At 38.1% G+C, this 15,744-nt stretch overlaps 1 long non-coding RNA gene across 1 annotated transcript; it reads left to right on the forward strand.

The window, feature by feature from the left end:
- Positions 1 to 7,306: 7,306 nt before the first annotated feature.
- On the forward strand, positions 7,307 to 12,963 carry LOC110364965 (uncharacterized). The gene is made up of 3 exons (XR_010471000.1): positions 7,307 to 7,461; positions 7,855 to 7,930; positions 8,194 to 12,963. It is a non-coding gene; the product is annotated as an uncharacterized LOC110364965 (long non-coding RNA).
- Positions 12,964 to 15,744: the final 2,781 nt, after the last annotated feature.

The raw sequence follows: 15,744 nt of genomic DNA on the forward strand, positions 1-15,744 counted from the left end.
AGGTTTGAAAAGGTAAATTTCAAAGCCGTTTCCATCTGGCTGCACTGATTGCATTGGAGCAAAGCAAATTGAGAGCAAGCTGTTTCCAAAGGGTAATGAGACTTGCAAAGGCATGAGGCAGGCCAGGGACATGGTGCCAGTTTGTTGTCAATGCAGAGCCTTGCCTGAAATCCCTGCCTAGGAGGAAGAGAGATAAGGAGACTCGGGTAATAAGAGGGTTAATACTCGCATGCATAATTCCATCATCAACAAATTATCATACTCCTTCTTCCAAGACCTGATTGGCAGGGATATATAGATGTGGAGTCCTCTGTCCAACAGGAGAGATGGCAAATGTACATCTAGAGTCTGGGTTGTGCCTTAGAGTAAGGGATTAGATCCTCTCCTCCTCTGTATGTCAGCTCTGAATGTAAATATTCTTAAGATGTGAGCTTAAGCCTTAAAACCCTGACACAGAGCTACCTTGGAAATAACAGTCTGTGTCTCTAAGTGCTCACTGACCTTGGCATTTAAGCAGAAAGTTTTGCTTCTTATCTATAACACATGGCTACTGATGCTGACTTCAGCTTCAAAGGTGGCGACACCACAGTGTTGGCAAAACCCTGCCTTTGGGATCAATTGGGGATTTTAGGGTCCTTCAGGAAAGAAACCTTCATACTAGTGAAGTTTCCATACAAAATAATATATTTGCCGGACTATTTGTCACTCACTACTAAAGAGCTCTGTATCAAACCTTTTAGTGTAGGAGGCAGCTACTTTAAAGTGAGTAAAACGGTTGTTTACTCTCCAGAATCTGATTTTATTACTATTTGTCATTTTGCTTGATGAAGCTCTAAAGGACAAAATCTAGGTGTTCATACACATTTGGACAACGTTTATCATACTAAGGGTATGGTGAAGAGAGGAGACAAAGGTAACAGATGGGGAGAAGTGATGCTTGCACAAAGAAAAAGAAATTGAATGAAGCAGTATTGAAAGCCAAGTGTTAACAAATGAAAAGGCATCTTCCCTGGCTGCAGTGAAAGCTGAGCTGACAGTGATTCAGCACCTGAAGGGCTGTGCTTGGCTATCACAGGCATGTGTTCCGTGGAAATCAACTGTGAAAGTTCCATTGGGCAAGCTGCAATTTAAGTTTAGTTTATAATCTCAGGACTACATTTTAGAAACTCTCCTCATGGGGATACAGAGAAAACCAGGAGCCATGCAAAGAGATCATGGCCTCTTTTTTTTCTTTTTTATGAAGGGCTTTTTTAACTGAATATCAGGAACTCCATGGCAGCTCATCAACAGGCTGAGACCAGCCCACGTCACTACCATCTGTTTTTGAGCAGCGCACCCATGCCAAACTGGTACTTTTTCCCAATAGTAGGCTACTGGGAAAAAAATGAAGGCTTCTAGTTTTCCTCCTGGGGAAAAAGATTGTTTTATTCCCCTCTCAAGACTGCAAAACTGGTGCTGGTCCTACACTATGAGCTCCTTGGTGCAGGGATTTGTCTTCTACATGTCAAAATCTTCCCAAATCCAAAACCTAGCCTTTAATAGTCAAACCCCAGATTCAGGCCAAAGTCTACCATTCATGCCTTTCTGCATAGACTACATGAAAGATTGTATAAGATGGGATAAGGGCACTTTTAAATATCTCTAAAAGCACAGTTGATAACTGAAACCATGAGTGTTAGAAGCAAAAATAGTAGAAAGGTAACTGTCCTCACAACATGCCAGAGGCTGCTTTTGATTTATCACTGTATATCAAAACCATCTTTAACCAGAAGTTTTCTCCACGCTTTAAGCAGAGATGTTTTCTACTCCTTTAAAGCACTAAAGCTGCTGTCCACATACAAGCCCTTCTGTTTTCAGTAACGTCAGTTTTGTGATGCTTGTTGTATTTTGCTGAACGTCAGGAGCAATGATCACTCGGTGTTCAGCTGTATTCCTGTGTAGTGATCTCCACGTGATTCTGTATTCCCTCCATTTAGCCCTCGTACCTCCTGAATTGAAGGCAGTGATTCAGACACAACTTCCCCAAAGACACCAGTGCACTGAGCCTCAAAAGGAGCTGCAAGCCCATTGACCTTTCGAAGCTACAAGGCAACATGACAGCACGTCCTCCCTCCAGCCATGTGCTCTGGGCACGGATCTGATGGAAAAGGGATTTTGTATGCAGAAGAGTTTATAAATATGAGGATTCACATTTCCTGACTGGTGACAAATCAGAGTGTGCCAGCACTGCAGATAACTGAGTTGCTGAGGACAAAAAAATCTCTGGTTTTAATTGTTGCTCACCCTGCTGAAGTTTGGTGTGTTTTTTTCCCCTAAATTTCATTGAACAACATGTCAGCATGTTCTGCTGACTCATTGTATCCACAGAGGGAAGACCTTCATCCCCCTTAAGGAATTCTGCTGACTCACTGGAGTGGGTAAGGAAGATGCTGCAAGTCCAGAAGGAAGCCATAGAGGCAGGCAACTTAGGATAGAGAAGTTCATCAAATGATTTTATTTTTCTGTCATTTTTTGCCCAGTATACACCACCACATCATGGGAAAGGGATGTGATATGAAGCCAGCATGGCTAGACTGCAACAGAGACTTTAGCCTGTTTATACAGCTGACTTCGATTATAGACCTGTGATATGTTGTCAGCTGAGCCTCCAGTTTTGGTGTTTTGGATCCTAAGACTGGGTCAGGCTACCGTGGAGGAGACACAACATTTAAAGAGCGGACGGAGCTCTATAATTTGCTACATATTGTTCTCTTTGGGGTCCTTAGTTGGCATTTCCACTTTAGGATACAATTTCCTTAGTGGAAACGGTCTCCTCAGAAATAATACTGCATTGTTCAATGACTTTCTTGACCTCACACAAAAATGCCCATGGTCAGTTGTGTTGGCTGCTGTGCCTGTCTGAGGGAGAAGTTCTGGCTTTAAGAATTCAGCACTGTCACAGCAAATGGGAAAGGTACCCAGACTGTGAGAAGCAAATGCTCTAAATATAACTGTATACATACATTTGTGTCTGTATCTACAAGTAGACACACATACATGTTGCATACATTTATATATAACTGGTATATAAATTTTATTCCAATTGTATATATTTACTTCAACTTTACATAAATAAGGTTAAGATTACATATAAAAGACTATAAATAGATCTGTCAGGGGTATACGTATCTTTTCTATATAAAATATAGAAAAAATAAGTTTCCATGTAGCAAATATGTGTTTCCCAGATGCCTTTACCAGCATGTCTTGAAATAAGCACAAGCAACAGCATACTTTAAAAATGTATAAACATGATATTGCTAGCAACAAGGCTGGCTGGACCATTGTGTCTACAACATGTGCAAGTGAGCAAACCAGCAGCAAAGGGGTGGATATTTTGTGAATCACTGGGAGCTTTAGCTGTTGCAGAGTTGGAGAGAGAAAAAAATCCAATGACTATAAAAAACCTATATTCATTCCATCCATGTGTTCATTCATGCAATGTTCGCGGTTGCATCTTTCAGAAACAGAGGTGCTCGGCTATGGCTGTTTTCATGAGCATTTCAACATCAATCACAGCAGCAGGACTAGAACTGTTAAAAATGAATCCAGGAAAACACAGGTGACTGGTGAACAAGCCAAGTAGAAAGTAATAGGTTCTGACAGGAAAGCCCACGGCTGCTTTCACAGATACCAGAAAGTGATGTGACTTCCCTGCAACTTGCACCATGCTTTTTGCCCTGGTAATAGCCTTGTTCAATGCCAGACTGCAGGAGATGGCCTCTGGACCATAAAGAAATAGATGTGGGAAGCTGGCTACTCCCAGACTGCAGGTGAGGGATGAAGCAGGACTTTCCTTGATTTTCTATAGCTTAGCAACAAGGCAAAATGTGCATTTCTGTGCTTACAGATAGGCACTGCCTCCCCTGCCTCTGAGGTGTAGACTGCAATGGGAGAAGTGGGGCGCCGTGGCCTTTGTGTAGCTTTTTCTTTGTGGAGAGAGAAGGGTTTCTGAATTATAACTTTTAAAAGAAGGGGATGATCCCCTAACCTTCTTGTACTTTTTTTTATCTTTCCCCTTCATAGCACTAAGGATCCCAAATATTAAGAGCATTATGTAATTAGCAGCTCATGACAGTTTTAATTAAGTACCTCTTTCATCGAAGTACAGGTTTTTCTTATGCATCAGTCTTTGGTCTCTTGATATATTTCATGTTACGCAAAATATCATTTGAAGGAAAAGAGTTCATGCAGTATTAATGTCTGGAGTCTGATTGACTGCACTGATTTCAAAGGGCTTTTGGAGTATCCATCTGAGGGCACAAATGAGCTCTTTCAATTTCTAAAACTTATTCCCACTAAGTCAACCAGAGTTCAGTGCTCTCAACTTCCTGCACACTGTGCTTAGCAGTTTGCAGTATTGGCCCCCAGTTCTACAGTTTATCATTATCTAGGGACAGGAGGAGGGTTAAACAAGAAGATCTCAGAAATTCTGCTTATGAATAAAACATTCAAAGCTATTCTTCTGCACTTAAAATAAAACAGCAAATTTTCACCTCATCTGTGTAAAATTTTTCTATTAACGTCTGGGTCTGTATTTTCTGGAGACTATTTCAGTGCATCTATTATAAATATTTATGCGATAAGAAAAAAATGTTGGAACTCCTTCAAGGAAATTAGATGAGAATGCATCCACACATTTCAAAAATAAATGCATAAAGTAAGTGTTCAAACTATGTTATTATTAAATCACTATATCCAGCGAGTTTACTGGGAGATTGTTGCAGTGAGAATAGATTAGTGTATTGTTACCTGGATGTGAGTCCAAAATTAGATTTCATCAACGAAACAGAAGTTTTAAGTGAAAAAGCAACACTAAGAGTAGCCTCTCAGGTGCATTTATAAATCTATCAGTAAGGCACCTTGCAAATAACCTAGTTAATTTAAAAGACTAGCTGTACACTTGGTGAAATATAATCTCCTGAAAACCCATTGTAATATCTCAATTTAAAATGGAGTAAAATTTAAAATCCTTTTGCATAACACAGTGCACACAGAAGTTAAAGAACTGCTTAAAAGAATGAAGTTAAGGTGATTTAAAAACCAAACCAAACCAAACCAAACCAAAAATCCCCAAAAAAACAACAAAAAAACCCCTCCCAAAAACACAGGTATGTGTGGACTATTTTATGTAAGCAAACTTCTTTTCATGTAAGTTTTACCTGTGTCAAAGAAAAACTTGTTAGTTTTGCTAGCAGAAAACTGATGATAATGGTCCATAAATAATTTCTTTGAATTATTTTGTCTTCCCTGCACTCTTTTCTCTGTAAATAAAGACAAATCTGGATGCAAAGAGCCAAAGCCTGCCTTCAGATGTGGGTGTGCATCTCACTTAAATGTCAGGTAGAGTCAGGTGCTCAAAGCAGAGGAAAGAATATAGCATCATGACAAGAGTAACACCAGAGAGAGGAGGCTTGCAGGGGAAAAGGTCTGTGGGTATTTTTAAGGGATAATATTAAGATCAGATTTGAAGCTGAAAAACAGATTGTAAAAAATCCTTCCCTTTCAAGGAAGAATTGTCTGGTGCTTAACTTTTGTTTCTGATTTTTTTAATGATTTGCTGATCAAGACCAAGCAAACTGTCCTGGCAACAGCTCGAGGAAGCCAAACCAGCATCAGTGAGTTTAATGTTAATGTTAATTCTTCTTCAGAAAGTCGATGATCCCCTCTCAGTTTCTTGATTTTATACTTTCCTCTAAAGTTCTTTCTCCTGCTGTCAGCTTCAAACCACATGGACATCAATATAATACTAATACTAATACTAATACTAATACTAATACTAATACTAATACTAATACTAATACTAATACTAATACTAATACTAATAAATTTAGTGCTCTGGGACACAAAGAGTGGTATCCTTTGTTTTCTGTTTAATGTTCAGTACTTGAATTGAGGAAAGTTTAACATGTTATTACCAGCTGACATTAATTGTCAGTGCCACCTAAATAAAAACAAGTACCAGAGCAACTAGAATCTTGAATTTGAATCTCCTTGAATCTTTGCTTTTTCTCAGAAAGCAATTTATTGGGACTGATGTTGTATCTTCGCTTAGATAACTTCGGCTAATAAGAGTCCAGCTGTAACATCCCCCTCTGAGCTACCAAACCCTCATTAGTGTTTCATATGATTTACATATTATTGTGATCTTAATCTTGACAGACACAAAGCAGAAGTTACAGCTATGCTATCCACAGCAGAGGCAAAGAGAATCAACTGTTTATTTTAAGCAGATTAAAGACCTCATTCTCACAGCTATTTAAATTAAGAGTATCTGCACAACGTCTACGTAGGATATATAAAGATACTTATATTCCATACACTCAATGTTTGTTTTTATAATGCCTCTCTTAGAGAGGGAATGTTCTCCCCACTTACAGGTAGGCAGACCTGATGAATGAGTTGTCTCCGTTGCTCCAAAATATCATAGCAAAAGTGGGCTCCAAACGCTGTGCTACCATTCTGCTCAAGAACTTAAGATTGAGCAGTATTCAAAGTCTGCAATGAGTATAAAACTGAACAAGGATATCTTGCTTTTTATTTGTCTTTTGGCAAGTTTATTGTGTACCCATGGGTATCCATTACACAGATGAAAGGCTTCAAATGCACTCTCAGAACCCAGGTGCATACTTTAAATACCGTAAAACCAAAAGGAAACATCCTTCACAGTGCTGTTAGAGGGTGACCACATGCAATATGATAATTTTGGAGGTGACTGCCCTGCAGCAGTTACTATGTATGGTTTCTTTTCAGAACATCTGCCAGCTGCTGTTTTACAAAAAGTAAATGTGCATTTTTACAGAATTGTACAATCATAATTAAAAAAAAAAAATGAGGGCATAGTATGTTTTGGATGTTGAGCATGAATTGGTACTTTATCGCATTTTTGGTTACTGTGTTGCAATTGTTTCACCTCTTACTTTCTGTCCATTGGAGAGGATGCCACAACAGACAGAGCCTGTTCAATGACCTAGCGAGACTGGGCTGCTACTCAGTGAGATGTTCACTTGCTGTTAGTGGGAGAGTCAATCAAGAAATGAATTAACAGACTCTATTTCCCAAAGCTCAGGTAACTTTGCATCAACATAAATGTTTGTAAAGTCCTCCAGCATTACGAAACACTACAGCAAGCCTGATAAGAATTTGAGTTTCCCATCTTCAGAGGAGAGGCAGTAGAAGTAATAACAGCTTTTTTTAAAAATTTAACTGGACCTTGGGAGGCGGGACTTGATTAAGGATAAGGATGGATGGAAATTCCCTTTTGCTTTTTAACAAGACCTTAACTTGTCCGAGGATGTTTACTATCAACTATCTTTGACTGAACCAAAGAAGACAATGCTTCTGGTTTTGTGAATATTTAGCTTCTGAAACCTGATGAGATTCTTAGGAACACAGCACTGGAAATAACCTCGTCAGTCACTGGTGAGTATTCCTCCCAGGCCAGTCCAGAGTGGGACCCAATATTGCAGTTAATCAAGTTGTATAATCTCATTCACAAACAGGTTAAAAGTGATCAGGTTTTGGGTGTTGGGGAAGGAGTGGAGGGAGGTCATCCCCGTTCTTACGAATAGATTTTAGTCTGATTTTCTGTATAATACAGACTAAACAACTTCTCTAAATAAAATAGCCATCGTATTACAATTTGGTGTTTCCTATAGGCAGATATCCAATCCTGATTTAAAGAAATCCAGACTGATTAAGAGCCCACCTCTTTCCTGAATAAACATTTCCAAAAGTTAATTACAAAAACCAACCAGCCAAACACAAACAGAAAATTGTATGCCTGATTTTTTGCCTCATTTCATCTCATTTCAGCTTCCAGCCTTGGGATTTCCTCTTGCCATTTTTGAACACCAGAGATGAGTGGCATCAGAAACCTCTTTACTCTGAGGTACTTATACATAGTGCTCAGGTCACCTCTTAATCATCTCTTCAAGTAAAGAATAGATTGAATGGCTTGAATTACCACAAAATGCATTATTTCCATATCTATAGCCATTATTTTACCTTTTATAGTGCTTTTCAAAGTATTTACACACTTATCTTTTCCCATAGTTCTTCTTAAGGGCAAATTCTAGATCTATCTATCTTATTTTATTTAACACCACTATTTGGAGGTTAAATAATTCCCTCTTTCTTTCTGTATAAATCAAGAAATTTGCAGAAAAGTGCCACTTCCAGCGTCCCCTGCACTCCCGTGGTCTCAGATTGCCAGCACATGTGAACAAGACCCCTTACATAAGATGACAGCCAAGCAACCACGTAAGTCTGATTTGTTGCAAATATAAACTGCCAGAGACATCCTCCATGTCAGAAAACATTTTATGTAGAACACTGCATGGAAGAATCAAATAAAGCAAAACAATAGCATTACATAAAGCAAAGGTAAGGTTTGGCCTTCAGACCCTTCAAAAAGAAGTTCATCATGTTGTTATAGAAGAAAACCTGCCATATGGAATCTACCTCCAGCCATTATAAACTTGTTTGGAAGTAAAATTCTTTGGAAAACAAACCATAACTACCCTGGGTTAGGGTTTTGTCTGTTTGATTCAAAATACTGCCTAATGTTAGCAATACCTGCTTTGTTATGTCCTCTGAGTTTTCTGAGACAATGTAGCATTTAAGCTGATAGAATGCTTCAGCAAAGAGAGATGATCGTCTTGACAAATTACAATCATAGAGCATTAACGTGGGCCATTAGTACAAGACCTCTTTCCCGTTGTAACTTTGTTCCTTCTTTTGATGTGCACCTTAGGTAGATCCAAGGAATTTCAAGTTTTGTTTTGTTTTTTTTTGTAAATGCAGAAAGTATAAGCTGTGATTGTTACAGATGCTTGCAGTGAGACACTTGACATCAGATTAATTTTGCCTGATTGCAAGTGTTTGTAATGCATGTCCATCTGAGCTGGTCACACCAGGACCACTTTGTAGTCAGTGGAAGAAATCAGCATTCTTAAGGCACATCTAACCCAGTTTACTTATTTACTCCAGGATAGGTGCTGATACCTCACCACTGACTTAAGATTTTTGAATGCAGTCAGATGTTATGACTGGTTATTTGATATTTGTGCCAATGTATGTAGGGGTCATATCTTCCTCATGTTGCCATTTAGCTTCTTACTGACTTCAGAAGACCAAATACAGGTCAACAGTTACTTCATTGTCCCAGAGTGTTCTGTCACTACAAACATCATACTTCTACCTTGCCACCTCTCTGGTTTGAAGACTCCAGGTCAGAGTCACTGATTTGACTCTTTCTGCTATTGCTTGAGGAGCCTGAGGACACACACATTTTCTGTTGTCACAGCAGCTACTGTCTTCCTTGCCACGTCTGTCTTAAATATTGTGACAAACTGATTAAGACCATTTTTGGCCTGATTCTGTTGCCAAGGTCAGTCTCTCAAGCTAAAAGTGTGGAAGACAAAATGCTACTCTTCACAACTGTTGAAAGTACACAGGTTGGCCACAGCTAGGTGGACACCTAATCTGCCACCCTGGTTTCCCCTGAAATAGCCTTTAGGGTCTACAGGTGTATTTTGTCACGCCAACTCTTGCCATAGAGCTGAACTTTATATCTGTGCCATGGAGACTTAGAAGCCTTTGTTTGCTTGAAACATAAAAACTGGGATTAAGTTTGCTTTCTTCAAAGTGGCAGAGACTGGTTCTTCCTTGATCTGTGAAGGCATCTTTCCTCCTCCTTACTACTTAAATTATAGAGAAAATATGTGCCAGCCAAGCAAGACATCTCACTAAGTGCCTTTGTTCTGGGTAGTTGTAATGGCTACAAACTAAAAAAAATCCTGTAAATAAAACTGTTTTTCAGCCAGGGAAGACTGATTGATAAAGGTCACTAAATGCTTCCCTGCTGGAGTGTGAAATCAATGAAAAGTTTAATCTGGTATGATCTGGCAATTTGTCAGATTTAGAAGAGGCCATGTGAGCTAAGGATGTAGGACACAGTAATGAAACAAGGAGAGAAGAAATAAACCCCCAACTCAGAATCCAAAAGCCACCACTCCCAGGCCAGAAAGAGAGAAGAGAAAGGCTGAACTACCTGTTCAGTTGAAAAATATCTATTTGAGTTTTTCCTCCACCATCATACTTATTTTTTTAATGTCTTCTGCTAACTCAGATCAGTTGAGCATGATGGACTAAAATCACTGAGAGATGGATATTTTGCTGCTTGCTTACTTTCCACAGGATGGTGGACAGGTTGGGATTTCCAAGCCACAGGATGTTACCAGGGGATGCGCAGACTCAAAGACTGTGAGGAGTTCTGAAAAATTTTTAAAATAATGGAAATCCTTTGTCCTCCACTAGAACCTATTCCATCTGATTTGTGAAAAGAACAGGTTACCGATGAAGCAATGAAAAATTACTCTTCCAAAGCTGGTGCCACACATTAGAAAGGACATGTCCAGCTAGTAGCTGGGTTATGTGAACCAGAATTGGGTAGTGCCTTTGAGATAGCTGCCATGTACTGAAATTTAGGGAAAAATGTGAAATCAGTGAACTGAAAAGTTACTAAACAATCAGACTGACCCACACAGGTGTACACACAGAACAGGACAGCAAAAAAAAGCTTTGCTTGCCATTTCTTAATGTTAAAGATAAGCCAGGCTAAGTAGCAAAGAATGACATTATGCACTGCAAGCCAGGTGGAAACTGATGACAAAGTTTGATGCAAAAGTATAAAAAAAGTATAAAAAAAAAAAGCAAACAAAAAACATAACTTTAACACTAAAAAATATGTTACTTGTGATAAAATAAATTACTCTTCTCTGTAAATGTTTAAGTTCTTTGGGGATTACTTTTAGTCTGTTGTTTGGTTGATTGTTTTTTTTTCCTGAGAAATTAGACCGTGAATTTCTCAGTCTCTATATATGTGAATGCATGTCTGTTATCCCCAAATAACATTTGAACTACTTAGCCAACTTCAACAAAGTTAACAGAGACATAGGAATCTCAAAGAAAATTAAGTTCTTTTGACTTTTATGAAAATAGGCCACCAGGCTGAGGGTAGACACTTGTTAAGTTCTTTATCTAGGAGAAGTTTTGCAGCAATATTAGGCCCAGGGACGTAGCACGTAGGAGAGAAAAGACCTTATAAATATTCCAGCTACCAAGAAAACTTCAAATGAACCTTGAAATAATCCACAAACTATACAATTCATATGGACTCATAAGTTCCAGCACACATAGAGATGTTTTTGTTGGTCGTGGTTTTTCATCCATAGAGGACACGGGGTATCCAAGTCTTAGTGAAGAACAGTTGTTAAATAACTCTGACTTATTGGATGTGGGCACAGAGGCTGATTCCAAGACACCTGAAGACTTGAGTTTGGGGTAAGTTTTCTCGTTACCTCACTATATTTATTTCTTGCACTATAAATTTCAGTTACAGGTTCATACTCTGATTAATTCTAGTTTTAGAAATATAATATAATTTTGTTTACTGCCTATGAAAGTAATAACATCTCATAGGAGATTCATTTACACTTAATAATTTTTAATGGCCCAACTTCATCACTGCACAGTAAAGCAGGGTCCTTGAGGAGATTACTTTTACATTGAGGTGATTTATTTGGAAGTAGAATGAGAACTGATAGTCCGAGACATTCTATGAACCTACTAATCTGTTCACTATGAAATTAGCAAAAAGCCTCCCATTGTCTTCACTGGCCTTTGGATCAGCTTCTCAGATGATGATATGCACAACATGAGACTGCTTTGTGCCTTTTTAATTTTTTCCAGAAATTTAGCCAAGATTCACTTTTTTCCAGCTTCTAAATTAGATGATGAGACTTCATAAACTGTTTACATAATTTTTCTTTATAAATTGAAAATACCACAGTAGATCTGTCCACCCAATTCCTGACCTGTTACTGTAAAAAAACCCAAAACAAAGCAAACAACAACCACGCAACACATGCCTTATTAAAGCTCATGTAGTTTTGACACCACCTTTTGAAAAGACAGTTCAATATGCCAGCTTTTTATGGCATTGTTCCCATACATTTTTTTTTTATTGTATGAACAGGGAAACTTTTGGTAAACTGGATATAATACTGTGTTACAATAGCTATCATACTATGATTTTAAATAACAACACAAACATATTACTGTTACAGAGTATGTTCATTGAAAGCTATCTAGATTTATTTTCAGGACTATTTAATTCAGTATCATGTAATTGGGATTGTTAATGAAAGCATGGAGAGATGATTAATAATTAGATGTTATTGTTTGAATATGAAAGAGACATGAATGTCCTTTTCACACCATTCTGGATTTAATTTGCGTATTTAAATGCTTTTCTGGAATTACAGCAATGCTAAGTTTTACTCTTTGGGTTATGTTAAGTTTTGTTCTTTGAGTCATTCCCACAAATATTTTAGTATGTTTGCTAAAGTTAATTCACTATTCTTTCATAATGACACCTACCAGCCAAAAAATAATTGTCATCCCCATCAAATTGTTTGTCTCTTATTTTACCATGCTTTGTAAAATTGTCCAAGTACTTCACTGGAGATTAACATACTAGAATAAAATCTATGGCAATATACCCACTACTGATGTATATAAATCTTGCTTTAAAATGTTAACAATAGCAACAGGAAATAAAACCTGATTGTGAACAAATTTCTCTAAGAAATTGTGTTTGGATTCCAGCATATATTGTGGCACTTTGTATCTTTTTTAACTATTGAAAATAATTAGACCTATTTGACTGTCCTATTTGATTAGTCCTATTTTGCTGAAAAGTACAGTTTAAGAACATAAGTTATTTGGACAGTATTTAAGAATGGAAACAATGTGTGTGCTGATGACTTTTTAAGATTAAAATTTAGATATTTAATAGAGTCTGGCTATCTTTATTCCTCTCTAGAAAAGGAAAACTGGACCAGTCACAGCATGAAGTCTCCATCTCAAAGCCCAAGGAAGAAGGAAAACTTGAGCACTTGTATTCATTTGTACTAAAAATGACATACATGTAATTCATACACAATTCATGTATTGTTGCCACAGCTGGAAGAGTATAAAAGGACTTTAGTGTAAATGAGTTATAGGGATCTTGTAGTTTAAAAAGAGATAGTTTAAGAAAGAGAATGTGTTATTTCCTCTCATTGTTTATAGCATTTTATAATGTGTATATCATTAAATTTTCTGTTACAGCCCAGACTCTAAACATGGATTGTAAAGCTAACAATAGTCTTAAAGCAAAGTTGCATCAATTATACAACAAGGGGAACTTGAGTCTAAACCACAGAGACTTATTGATTGGATGTTTTCCAGAACTTCTTGTAAGAACACCCATCAGCAAGATTTTTTTCTTTTCTGAATATGAGGTCATGAAAATAAGTTTTAACTAGCTGTCACTGCTAGAACAGTAGCACAGAAATGGAGGACAGGCAGGTCAAGCACTAGCAATTAGCTGGTCTGATCCCCCATTTATGTAGGTTCACACTCCTCACATGAAACCCATAGAAACAGGCAACCATGCTTCATCCGACATCATCAACACTTCCAGAAGATGGAAGAACACTTAATGGCATGTGAAGGTTTCCAAGTTATATTTAATATATACAGATATAATGGAATATGCTTCTAGTGTCATTCCATTAGGCCATTTATCTGTCTCAAGTAAAAGTGCTAGAACATAAAGATAAATAGTTGTGGAGGGTGCAGATCACATCTTTGAAGGAGATCTAAGATCTGATTGTAAAAACAAAGAGCTCAAAGTCTCAATTTATGGTGCAGATGCAATAGATTTTGTACAGGCTGCCCAACTTATTTTCATGCATTTTTAGGGAAGAAGTTACTCTCCTTTCTAACAAGTAACTATTGCAATGCCATCTGTAAAATCTAGACATCATGGGGCATGATGCAGAAAGGTGGTGACCCACCATGAACTTCATCAAATAGAATTGTTCCACTTCATAAAAAACAGGGAGCCATAGGAGATGAATTACAACCTTGTAGACCTGAATATGCATCCTTTCCTTGATGCTGATATTTCTTCTCCATTTCAGAGCTGAGGGAGTTTTCCTCAGTGGCAGATGACCCCAATTTTTACCCTTACCCAAGGAGAAGACAATGATGTGGTTTCCTGGAAGCTACATTTTGGGGACTCCAAAGCCCTTTAGAACCATAAAGAAATTCTCTGAGGGTGAAATTTATTCCTACAAAGATTTGCTGATTGCGATTCAGGCAATAACAACAAACTAATAGCAAATAGGAGGGTGAAGGGCAGTATTCACCACAAAATGTAACACAAGGAGCAGACAAATATTTCTCAGGCCTAAACAGTCACAAGTAGTCTTGCATCTCATTTCTTTTATCTCCAGAATTCAGAAAGCAGATCTGTGTCTGAAAATCGCTGAAGGGGTTGGACTTCAGGGTTTATCTTCCAGGTTGAATGGGAGAGCAACACATTAGGAGGCAGTGTTATTACGTGCTTTTCTCTGTTGCTGAGTCTTTTTCATAATAATATATATATATTATTATTATTTTTTAAATCTGAAGATACTTTCTGCTACACTCCTGAAAAAATTTGAATCCATGTCCATCCCTGCTCTACAGGGATATACCTGGCAGCCAACAGGTACAGCCAGCTGCCTGTGCTGCTGGTTGATAGGCATAGGGACCACTCTGATCACTGCAGCAACGATTGCCTGTGATTCTGCCAACGCACAGAGGCACCAAGTGTTAACCACCAGAAAATGCCAAGGTCACATTGTCACTCCTGCCCTGAGCCCCTTGGACCCTGTCTACTACCTGTACCTATGTGAGGCTCACAAACAAAGCACAGGTGGTCATACAAAACTGTTCCGATTACAGATATTGCAACCAAAGTTTTATGCGGTAATCAAAATTCCACTTGAATTCCAAGGACAAAATAAATCCTCTGAACTTGTTTACAAATAGATTAACAGTAACAGATCTCTCTAATGGCTTCTCTCTATATGAGGAACAGTGCTCAATTTTTAAAAGTTTTTAGTTTACAAATGCATTTTTGAGAATTTGTTTAACACAGTAGTACCTGATCCAAATAGCTACTGGCATGAGTGAAGAGACTCTGTTTTCCATAGTCTTTCCATCAGACCTGTGGAGACACACTTATTCAGAGTAATCCAGATGTTACCTCTAAGAACAGCTGCTCTGTTTGATCATGTGCTCCTATCACTCAGAGATACGAATTGAAATGGGCTGACACCTACAAAGTTTTTTGTGTTGTTTGCAAAGCCTGTTGTTCCTTTAAAGACTACATAGGTCAGGTGGCCTGAGTGGGAGAGGCTCGGCATCAGCTCTTGGGCTGGAATAATTGCTTCCACTCTCAACTGGGCACAGATGGAAAGCAGTAATTGACATGATTAGCCACACAAATGTGGAGTGGGGCTATTGATATCAAGGCACCAAAGTAATCAAAAAAGACTTTGTGTTCTTGTCATCTAAGAAAAATATTTGCATTCAGATGAGATGGAGTGATCAAAAGATTATCTAGCACCATGAATTATGGCTCTAGTCCACTGCAATAGGAGACATTTCTCTGTTTCTCTCTTTCTCTCCCTTACCACTAATGCTAGACTGCTCTGTATCATACATTTCTCACTGGTTACTCTTCCATTGCACCCTATATTGAACATTTCCAACTGCTGTGACCTGTCTTAATCTGAAATAACAAACTGCTGTTTGATTTGTTGT

Source organism: Columba livia, chromosome 2 (genome assembly GCF_036013475.1).
Source record: "Columba livia isolate bColLiv1 breed racing homer chromosome 2, bColLiv1.pat.W.v2, whole genome shotgun sequence".
Lineage (NCBI taxonomy): Eukaryota > Metazoa > Chordata > Aves > Columbiformes > Columbidae > Columba > Columba livia.